The sequence below is a fragment of the Hibiscus syriacus genome, unplaced genomic scaffold (assembly GCF_006381635.1).
Source record: "Hibiscus syriacus cultivar Baekdansim isolate YM2019G1 unplaced genomic scaffold, ASM638163v2 tig00113725_pilon, whole genome shotgun sequence".
Taxonomy (NCBI): Eukaryota; Viridiplantae; Streptophyta; class Magnoliopsida; order Malvales; family Malvaceae; genus Hibiscus; species Hibiscus syriacus.
In genome coordinates, this window is record NW_024063471.1 from 6987850 (window position 1) to 7000459 (window position 12610).

Genomic DNA, 12610 nt, shown 5'->3' on the forward strand with positions numbered 1-12610 from the left:
ATTTATGGAGATAGGATACAAACCCCTCCTCATCCGTTGAAGGTGTTGATAGCTCCGTGGCCATTCTTAATGTGGGGTATGGATGTGATTGGACAAATTTTGCCCAAAGTTTCAAATGGCCATCGCTTCATTCTGGTAGCTATAGATTACTTCACCAAATGGGTAGAAGTAGCTTCCTATACAAGTGTTACCCATTCGACAGTATGCAAATTCTTAAAGAAAGAAATCATTTGTAGATATGGTTTACCAGAGAGAATTATCTCTGACAATGCATTGAATTTAAACAATAAGATGATGGACTTGATATGTGACAAATTTAAAATAAAATATCATAATTCCACCACTTATCGCCCAAAGATGAATGAGGCAGTGGAGGTGGCTAATAAGAACATCAAAAGGCTCATAGAAAAAATGACCGAGACTTACAAGGACTGGCATAAGAAATTTCTATTTGCTCTATTTGCTTATCGAACTTCAGTACGAACGTCGACTGGGGCTACTCTGTTTTCTTTAGTATATGGGATGAAAGCTGTTCTACCTATTGAGGTGGAAATTCCCTCACTTCGGATTTTTTCAGAGGCAAAGCTAAATGAGGCAGAATGGGTACAAGCCAAATATGACTAATTGAATTTAATTGAAGAGAAGATATTGAAAGCTATTTGTCATGGTTAGATGTACCATAAACGTATGATATGAGCACATGATAAGAAAATTCACCTTCGAGAATTCCACGAAGGAGATCTGGTGATTAAAAGGACCTTACCCATTCAAAAAGATTTTCGAGGAAAATGGATGCCCAACTGGGAAGGACTTTATGTTGTCAAGAATGCCTTTTATGGTGGAGCTCTAGTCCTAGCTGAGATGGTTGGATCCGAATTACCCTATCAAGTGAATTCCGACGCGGTTGAGATATTTTGCTTGAAGAAGAAAAGAAGAGAATAATGAAAATAAAAAGGGGTTCAAGTTGAAAATTCAAAAAGGGCGTCTTGTAACCAAATGAGGTATCAAGTTAAAAACCTGCAAAGGGCGGCTTGAGTTTTGTTTAAATTCAGAATTCATGCATGGTGGAGGTTATGAATTGATTTTGGAGGTTGAAAGAGCTCCTGATATGGGTAGTAACAAAGTCAGTTGGTGATCAAGGTTGGGACTAAAGATTAATGATTCTCGATTGAAACAATCAGGAGAGAAATTGAATGCACATGAGATTCAATACTGATTTATGGCATCCAACATTTGGAGGAAATTTAGAAAGAGCTTCACACCTTTACACATCGTCATAATTTTAGAGATCCTTTTGAAAGAAGCTACACTCGAGTTATTCTAACGACGTGCCAATTCAAAAGCATCTGCTTTATTGATATCTGATGACGCCTACTCTCTTGTTCTTTTTCTTTTTCAAGTTAAAAGTTTACCATGTAGTTACCAAAAAATTATTTACATTTATATAATTAAAAAGAAGTTTTTTCTTGTTAGTTTCCTTTATACAAGCATATTGCTTTGAGAAGTAAAACATATAGGTTAACTTGAAGTACATGTGATCATTGTGTATTATTATGTAAAAGGTTTTGGAAAATGCAGGTATTCTGAAGTGGACAATGGTTTTAACATGTAATTCTATATGGTTACGGGAAACTAAAACCTTGGAATACATAGAAAGTCTTAGCCATTAAAAGATGACTTAAAATGATTATTACTAATCAAGAAGTTGGTCATTGGTACTGGTGGGCTTTAAGAAAGAAAGGAACCAAGGTCCTGTTGAACCAAAAGATATGGTAATGAGTTTTTTAACTAGGGTTAGTTGGTCAAATGTTCTATACCCAAGATGAAACTAAGTTCCAATGAGATCAAAAGGAGATGGTGTTCTTTTGAAAAGGAAATGCACTAAGATTGCATACATTTTAGGCATAAATAGGATCATGGCATTCATAAATGAATGATGACTTAAATATATATAGGTTTTCCCAAAGATAGCTGAAGATTGAAGATATTGGAACATTAAGATAGGGATAACCAGTTTTAAAATCTTGAAAAGAGAGAGGTTTAGATGACAATTGAGCCAAAATAGATTCACAAATCTAGTGTCTGCGAGACAAGTTCCCACAACAAAGATGAATTTTCAAAAATTCTCTCAAATTCTAAACTTTTGAGTATAATATTGTTTTAAATTTTCAAACATACACTAATGATTGGTAATGCTTGATTTTCTGGTTCGACCTTCGAAACAAATCAATTGTAAGCCTTCACAGAAGAGTAGTGAAGCAAATCAATCTCGAGTCATATACTCCCTGAAAGAAGAGCGAGCGGGCTCATTTTTCGAAGATTGTTTGAGTCCTATACTCCCTGAAAGAGGAGGGAGTGGACCCATTTTCCAAAGATTGTTCGAGTCCTATACTACCTGAAAGAGGAGGGAGCGGACCCATTTCTTCAAAGATTGTTCGAGTTCTATACTCCCTGAAAGAAGAGAGAGCGTACTTATTTTTCGAAGATTGTTCGAGTCCTATACCCCCTAAAAGAAGATGGAGCAGACCCATTTTTCGAAGATTGTTTAAGTCCTAGAATCCTTGACAGAAGAAGGAGCATACCCATTTTCTGAAGATTTTCCAAGTCCTATACTCCCTGAAAGAATAGGGAGCAAACCCGGTTTCCAAAGAATTTTCAAGTCCTATACTCCCTGAAAGAAGAGGGAGCGAACCCATTTTCCAAAGATTTTTCAACTCCTATACTCCCTGAAAAAAGAGGGAGTGGACCCATTTTTCGAAGATTTTTCAAGTCTTATACTCCCTGAAAGAAGAGGGAGCATACCCGTCTTCAGAAGATTTTCCGAATATTATCTCCCTAAAGTTGTAGTGGAGTAGATAAATATTTTGAATTTATCATGACCAGATAAATTCGACCATCCTTTGATCTTTTCTCTATTCTCGTTGCACGACAATGAGCAAAGAGGGGCAGCTATAGATGCTCGTTTTGTCTGGGGTTCCCGTTTGAGTTTATATATATTGATATATTTTACAAAATGATATTTATTGTTTTTAAATATTAGCTATTTAAATATTTAGGTTAATATATATGTATATAGTATAAAATAATTATTTAATTTTTTATTTATTTAATTTTTTATTTTACAGATACAGTATAAAGTCCAAATTGGAACAGGCCTATTTACAATGCAAAACTATAACACATGCCCAATGTTACTTGAAGCCCAGTCTCTGGTTCAATGGTGTGTAGCCTACACGAACACCCTATGTCTACTAGGGTTTCTATTAGCAGCTTCCAACATCGTGCAAGGGGAATCGTCGGATTTGGGGTATCTCATCCAACGACCCTGTTAAAGTAAGACATAGGTTTTACTCTAAGTAAGCCTCATCTGTCTTGCTTGTACCTGCAATAAAATAACCAAAACAGATTCATGGGCAAAAAAATAATGCCGGCGATGCATGTACAAACAGAAAGGGAAAGAGCAGATAATTAAGGAAAAACAATTAAGGACAAGAGCCCAAAAAAAAAACCTAGAGCCATCAACTATAAATCAGAGAAAAAGAGCACGGAAAAATGAGATTCGTTTTGGAAAAAGAGCATTTAGCAATAAGATGGAAAGCAACGTAGCAGGGGCTCTCCTTCCTGGGAATTTATGGAGGAAATAATATGAAACAAGATAGTGTATTCCCATCATTAACAAGAAAAACAAAGAAAACAATAGAAGGATTTTTTGAGGTATTCTTCTTTGATTTTCTTGTTGTTTTCTAGTTTCTTTTTGTGTGTGCTTATGTGAAAAAAAAACAGAATGGGATAAGCTCTAGATTTGGATTTTATTTACTGTGATAATTTGATTATGAAAAAACTAAGGTTCCTATAAAGCTCATACAACTAATATGTAATGGAATCCTTTCCCACATTTTATCTCTCGAAGAAACCATAAAAAAGAAATACATTTTGGGGTATTTCTTATCTTTTTTAAGTGTTATGTGTGTGTATGGAGACGAAATACAAGCAGAAAATAAAATAGGGGTTAGAATTTTACCGAGTTTGTTTGAGTCATCGGAGTCCAAGGTCGAAGCATCGGGATCCTTTCAAGAAGCTTGAACGATAGTATTAAGGGTTAGTTTTCATTTAAGTGATTTGAAATAGTAATAAAATAAAGGAGAGATAATTGAGTTTACCTGGCCATTATTTTGTCATCGAGGTGGGGAAGCTCCGATAGAAGAGAGAGAATAAGGGAGTTAGAAGAAGAAATAGGTTGACTTAGGTGCTTGTTTGGGGTCCTCGGTCGTTGGAGTTGACGGTCGGAGCGAGAAATAACCACCAAGGCGGTGGTTCGGTGGCGCTTCTAGGGCTGTTGGAGTCTCGGTCGTGCGTGAGAGATATATATAAGAAAGAGAGAGAGCGAATGTTCTCCAGAGTTTTAGACTCCGTTGGGCTATGATCGGATGAAGGGTGGCCACCAATGTATGGTGGCCGAACGGCGACGATGGAAGCTTTGGATGAGGTTTCAACCGAGCATGGGATAGGAAGAGAGTTTAAGGGAGGTATAGGGATGCGGTTGAGTTAGGTTAGGTTTAATATTTTAAGTAGTATATATATTATAACTTTAGGGTAAATTAATGTTTAGTCATCATAGCTTTAGGGTAATTTTCTCTCATGCCCCTATATTCTAGCCATATATTTACACTTTAGTCACTAATAAGGAATATTTTTGAATTTGGCCTTTCGTATTTGTTCTGATTTTTTTATTTTCCAAATTTAAGTTTCAATTGTAATTTTTGGGTTATTTGAGCTACGGGTCATCGTATTTTCTTTGTAATTCATTTTGGTCCACAAATCAAGGTTTACATGTTTACAATTTTATCTTTTTATTTTATGCGCATCTAATTTTAGTCATAAATGTTAATTTCTTTAATTTTTGATGGTTTAGACGTTTGACCATTACATTTTTGCATGTTATTTTTTAGTCCTGTATATTTTTGGGATTTATTTTGATTTAGTCATTTATAATACTGTTTTGTTTTAATTCAGTTTCATTATTTCTTATGGTATTATATTTGCATTTCCACTTTAATTATTATTTTGTTTGTATTTAAGATAGTAAAGTTCCGTTTAATATGATTTAGTCATTATTTTAATATTTTTTTTAAATTATAGTTTAGTATGTTATGTTTTTATTTTTGTATTTAAGTCACATTTGTGCATTACATATTAATATATATATGGTTTATAATTTATAATTACAAAATATATGTATATAAATTTTGCATTAAGATGTCATATTGTATGGTATTTTTTCATATATTATTTATTAATTAGATAATCATAATATTTTTAATTAATTTTTGAATGATATCCTCACGTGCATAACTTGACTTATAAGTACATAATCGGATTAAGGGTAATACCCTTTTAATTTAAAATTGTTTTGAGAGGCTTGTCTTAACTTATTAGACAGTCACTTTTAACGATTTTAAATTGAAACTGTATCCCATCAGTGACACCTAAAAAAATTGATTCATCATTTAAAATTTGAGAACGAAAGAAAAAGAAATGTTCGGATATTTAATTTTTTCGAGAAAAGATTGTTAGTACTCATTTAAGATTTGGTCTCGATGTTTTTAAATAATCGAATATTCTTCTTCTTTCTAAAAATGATTGATAATTTTAATTTAATTTGTTTTGGGTGCATTTGAATATTATAATGAAATTATAATATTTCTTTATTTCAATTGGAGTAAGAATTGATTGGCTCAACGTATGAAGGGTTTGTTTCTTCTCGATAGGAAATAATTCAATATTATTAGGTTTTATTTTATGGGATCAAAAATCAAATTAAATTTGAATTTGTAAATTTTATTGCAAAGGCATTAATTAATTGACTAGGTACCGATTTAGGGCGCTATGGGGGTGCTAATCCTTCCCCACGCGTAATCGGCTCCCGAACTCTAATTTTGGTAACACATACCTCAACTTGTCATTTTAACTAAAATTAATTTTTAATTTAAAATGGCAAAACGTTTTTGGGTGCCCAATCACACCCTAATCAAAGATTGGTGGTGACTTCTCGAACCATATATTTTTCCTCCAAATTTTTAGAAATGAGAGGTTTTCTTAAATCACATTTAGTTTTAATTAAAAATTAATCCAAAGAAGAAATAAAAAATGGTGTGGTTTTTAAAATATTACTTTAAGAAAAAAATTAAATTAAAAAGCTAAAAAACGGTGCTTTTTTAGAAAATCTCATTTTGAAGGAGTATTCCCAAACGAAAAACTGACACCAGGCTGTTGGTGTAAACAAGGATGATATTTTAATGCAATAGGATCAATCAAGGAGTTTGTCATGGAATAATTTCTTGAAAACTCAAAGCATTTTTCTTGTTAGAAATCAAACTTGATTTTCTAACTTTGAATGTCGATAAAGATTAAACCAAATGTGGCCGCAACCTATGCTGAGAAGAACTGAGGTGGCATCACATTTTGATGTCAGCATATCTAGAAACTTCATAAAATGAAGCGGAAGTAATTAAAGAAAGGTCATAACAAGGCAAGAAAAGAAATGCATGGAAATGCAAATAACCACCTAGTGGTTGAAGGGCAGCAGCTTAAATTGCAAATATTTAACGTGACAATTTACAAACGAATATTTGAACACGACAAGGAAATAAAATGGGGCCAATTAATTTGGAAGATTAGGCGGTTTACTACTCTATATATATGTGTATCCTTAGCTTTAGTTTATGTAATATATGAGTGTGTAATATATATACACACACACACACGGGAGATTGAGAGAAGCTTAGCAAAGCCTTGGTTAGGAAAGTTCATAAATTAGCCGCGACTAGTGTATTTGTGTTGTACTCGTGTTTTATTTTCGTAATAATAATTATTTGAGTTATAAACTTATTGAGTCTCAGCAACGCTTTCAACAAGTGGTATTAGAGCCTGGTTTGAGTTTGGTTCAAATTTACATGACGGTGAAAATAACCAGCATGATTCAATCACAAATCTCACGGTTGACAAAGGTGGACTATGGTAACTGGAGTATCCAAATAAAGGTCTTACTCAGTTCGTATGATTGTTGAGACATCGTCAAGAAATGTTATGTTGAGCCCGAAAATGCAGCAACAGAAGCGACTTTAACCAAAGGAGAGAAACAAATATTGAAGGAATACCGCAAAAAGACAAGAATGTGTTGTTATTTGGTTTTCAAGGAGTTGAAACAACCTTTGAAAAAATCACATATGTAAAGAGTGCAAAACAAGCGTGAGTGATTTTATAAAAATCTCTTCAAGGTACAGAAAAGCAAAAAAAAGTACTTTTACAATCTCTAAAAGCTGAGTTTGAAATGTTAAAAATAAAAAATATAAAAAGTATTGATGATTATGTTAGCTGTGTTAAAGCAGTGGTAAATGAAATGAAAAAAAATAGTGAATCACTCGAGGAGGTCATAGTGATGGAATAGATTTTATGGTCCTTGATACGAAAATTTGACTACGTGATCATGGCAATAGAAGAATCAAAAGATTTATGTCAGATATTGATCGATGAGCTTATGGGATCACTCCAAGCCCACGAGAAAAATATGAAGCAAAATGAAAATTTTAAAAATTTATAGCAAGATCTACAAAGCAAGTTAAACGTCAATGAAGGTAAAGACAACAGCAGCTACACACGAGGTCGAGGAAATTGTGGTGTTTACCGTGGGATGTATAGAGGTGGATAAGGAACTCGTGGACATGGTGGTCGATCATATGGCAACACTCAACCAAGTGAAAATAACTAGACATCAGGCCATGGATGAGGATTAAGAGGTAGAGGTCAAGGTAAAGGTAGATATCAACAAGGAAATAAATCATGTTTACAATGCTATAATTACAATAAATATGGCCACTATAGTTATGAATGTATATCAAATCCTGAACAAGAAGAAAGAAATAATGTAGCATCAACTGAAGAAGAAAATGTTGAAAATCTCATGTTTTCCTAACTTACAAAGGAAATTGTGAATTCAAGAAAAATATTTAGTATCTTGACAAATGTGCAAGCAACCACATGTGTGTCTGAAAGGAGTTGTTTAAAAAGTTAGATGAAACTTTCCATGGTCGAGTAAACTTTGGAGATGACTCACACGCAGAAGTCAAAGGAAAAGGTGAAGTAATGGTTACTCAAAAAAGTGGTGAAGAGAAGTGCATCTCATATGTATATTATGTACTGACTTTAAAAACAACATCATCAACATTGGTTAACTTCTAAAAAAGGATATGAAGTGCAGATGAAAAATCACTCCCTCCCCATAAAAAATAAAGATGGAGAATTGATATATCAAGTTAATATGACTCAAAATCGTCTCTTTACCATCAATATTCAGTCGGGATAAGTCAAGTGCATGAAGATGACAATCAAAGATGATTCATGGTTGTGGCATCTAAGATATGGACATCTTGGTTTTCTGGCCTAAAGTTGTTATCAAAGGAAAATATGGTGAATGGATTGATAGTGATCAACCCTCCAAATCAACTATGTGAGGCTTGCATAAAAGGTAAACAACAAAGAAAATTCATTGAAGTTGCAAATCTTGGCGAGCCCGAAGGCCGTTAGAGATAGTACACAATGACATAGCTGGCCCATTCGATATACCATCGCTTGGTGAAAACAAGTACTACCTAAATTTTATTGATGATTTTAGTCGAAAGAGTTGTATTTATATTTTGAGAGAAAAAATCAGAAGCACTGAAGAAATTGCAAGAATTTAAAGCAATGATGGAAAATAAAAGTGGTTAATATTTAAAGATACTCAGATTTGATAGAGGAGACGAGCAAACATTAAATTTATTTGAATATTTTTCCAAATAGCATTGAATTATCTATCATTTTAAAGTTAGATACATGCCTCAACAAAATGAAGTTGCAGAGAGTAAGAATCGAATAATCATTAACATGGCGAGGAACATGATAAAAGGTAAGTACTTACCAAGAAATTTATGGGCCGAAGATGTTCGTTGTTCAGTTTATTTATTGAACCGATTTCCAACCAAAAGTGTGAAGTACATGACTCCAAATGAAGCATAGAGAGGTCAAAAATCGAGGGTTGTACACCTCAAAGTTTTTGGGTTCATCACATATGCACATGTTCTTAAGAAGATCAGAAAAAAGCTTGATGACAGAGGAGTGAAATATATTTCATTGGTTATGATGAAAGACATAAAACTTATAAAATTTATAATCCTCTTACCAAGAATGTAATAATTTCAGGGATGTCGAGCTTGACGAGGCAAAATACTAGACATTGAGTAGAGAAGATAAGAAAGTTGAGGGATTATTTTTTGATTGAGTTAAAGATGATGACGATCTTATCAATCAAGATGAACAAGATCATAATCAAGGTTCTCGGAAAAATTCAACTACATCACCATCATTGAGTAGCAGTAGTGGTAGCAACGGACAAGAAATTCCTAAAGTACATCCCACAGAAGTTCTAAAATCTACGAGGAAGAGAAAAATTCTAGAGAGCTATAATGATTATGAATTACAAAATGTTTCACTTTTCTACTTACTTGCAAATAATGATCCAATAGAATATGAAGATGTGGTTGAACATGAAAAGTGGAAAAATGCGATGGATGAAAAAATTGCATTGATAGAAAGAAATGATACCTGGAAGCTAAGAGTGTGGAACACAAGAATAGACGAACACTTCCATAGAAATGGGTGAATGAAGAATCCATACGAGTGTGCTTATATTTGGACTACATGATTTTAACGGAAAACAATCCAGGTATGTTTAAAGATTTCAAGAAAGATATGGCCAAAATTTTTGAAATGAAAGATATTGGTGAAATTTCATACTTTATTGGAGTTTAAGTAAAGAAAATGCAAAATGGAATATTTATATCTCAAAAGAATTATGCAGAGTAGATTTTAAGTAAATTCAGAATGAAAGATTGCATGTTGGTAGGCACTTCAGTAGAATTAGAAATGGAATTAAGAGTAAATTCAATAAGAGAGTTGTAATCACCATTTTTCAATTAACTAGGGCCCAAATCAAAACCCAAATAAACCTCAAGCGCAACCAGAGACCCAATCAAAAATTCAAAACCAAACCTAGAACCCGAGTCAAAAACAAACCAAACCCAACTCAGAATCCTAAACCTAACCCTAAACTTTAGGGTAATAGCCACCCAATCCCCCAACCAACAACTACCTTTCTCTACCCAACCCAATAGGAAGCTTTGCATGCACGGCCTACTCAACGCCACCTGAAGAAAGCAAAGAAGCCAACAAAATGAATCATGATTATCCAGTGTAAAGGGTATATACACCCCCTGCATTGATCACTGTAACTCTCAGGGGGCTGAATTCGAAAAAAAAGGCTTAGAAAACTTGGTTTTTTTCAAAGCAATAAAGAAGCACGAAGGTTGATTCCTTTTTGTTTCAATTCGAATCATTTTTGGTGTTGTTTATTTATTTTAATTTTTTCCTTTCGTTTGTGTATTTTTTTTTTGGTTCCTAAATCTTAGAAAAAGGGGGTTTATTAAGTTTTCAAATTAACCTTTCTATTTCATTTAAAAAAATTATTAAACACAATAATATCGTGAGAGAAACCCACTGATTTAAAAAAACATAGTCTTTTTACTCTAAACCCATGCATGTTCACAGAAAAAAAAACGTTAAAATAAGAAAGAAAACAGATCGAGTCATACCTGAGTCGTCCGAGGTCGTCGTAAATCGGGGAGTCAGGTTGACTATTAGGATAGTTTTGGTGGTGTTTCTCAACGTTTTGGCCCTAAACGGTGTGTTAGGTTGGTAGACCTGGGCTTGGGAAAAATTTTGGAGTGATTTGGGGTATTTAGGGATTTTAGGCCACAGTGTACGGCAGGCGGCGCGGTGTTCGAACGACGGTCGAAGCTGGGCTGGCTGATGGAAGGGGAGAGCGTTTTCTTTTCTTTTTTTTGGTTTAAAATGATTTTAAAAATGAAATGTTAGTATTTATAGATATAATTTAAGGGATAATCATGTTTAAATCCCTAAACATTTGTCACGTTTTTGCATTTTGGTCCCTGAAGGGACCAAAACTACTATTTTACCGTTTCCACGTATGACTTTTATTTTTTTGGGTTACTCTCGTTTTAATCCCCTAGTTTTAGCACTTTTTTGTATTCTGGTCCTATAGGGTTCAAATATGTAATTTCCCCTTTTCCTGCATGATTTTATGTATTTTGGTAAAATTTCTTTTTAGTCCCTAATAGTTTCCCGTGCTTTTGCAAAGAAGTCACTGGTAGGGTGTTTTAATAATTTATCATTTTTCGATTTATGCTTTATTTTTTTGGGTATAATTTCCTTTTAGTCCCCTACTTTTAGCGTGTTTTTACACTTTAGTCATGTGTGGTGACCTTTTATTTTTTTTTAAATTATGTGGACTAATTTTGTTATTTTATCTTTTTTATTTTAACATATTATTTTTAGGCTTAAATAAAATGAATAATTGCTTTTAGTTTCCTGTAGTTTACTCTTGTTTTTGTATTTTCATCCCTAATATATTTGTTTTTCAATTTAGCCTTTGAATTTTGATTTGTTTTAATTTAGTCCTATTTTATGTTTAATTTATTCCCTTTTAGTTTAATAATTTAATAGTTATGAAATTAGGTCCTTGTATTTATGTTTATATTTATTTTTTATTTTATGTTGTTTTTACTATTTGTTCTTTGTTATTTTAATTATTTTAATTAAGTTTAGTATTAATTGTTTTATTTCATAGTTTAAATTCTTAAATTTAGTTTTAAATTAGATTAACACTCGAATCGAACTTAGAAATTATGATGACACTCTAGTTTAATTAGGGAGCAATCTGAGTCGAGTTTTCACATAAGATGTCCGATTACTCGAATCGATTGCTCGACTTTTACAATTTACTAATAATTAATATTTTCTAAAAAAAGCTTTAGGTTTAATAATTTAGATAATAATTAGTTTTTTGGCTTATTATTTAGTCCTCAACTTTAGAATTTGTTGATTTAGGCCCTTAAACTTTTAAGTCTATTTGAACTCAATATTTTAGATCTTTGACCTTTTAGTCCCCGAACTTCAATTAGACCTTTAAAATTAACAAAATTAAATAGGCTAAATAGATCCTCCACTTTTAACTAGATTTCAATATAGTCCCCTTAATTTATGGAATAATTCGAGTAAGCCTTCGCGTAAATGCTCAGGGGACCATCTCGGTTATTTGATTCAATAACTGATTAAAAATTAAATAGGTATAATATTAGAACATACATTTTAGACTTGAGTTTCTAGGTTCCTTTATTTTCATAATTTGACACTTTAAGCTAGAAAAAACCTTAATTTACCCATAGCCTAATTAGGACAAATAAAATTTGTTTGATTGTATTTTTTAAAAAAAAGCTAAGGTAATGTTCACTTAGGGAATTAACGGTATACCTCCCGCAAGTATGCTCATGGGGTGACTAACTAGTGATTCTCGAAATAAGTCGACATCCTTTTCAAAACAACATCATAATTTTCTAAAAATGAGACAATATTTGGTTATCAAGCACAGTAGCTGATGTCCCGCATTTATGTTAAGGGAGAATGCTATCGTCTTTAATAAACGAATACCCTTTTTAAC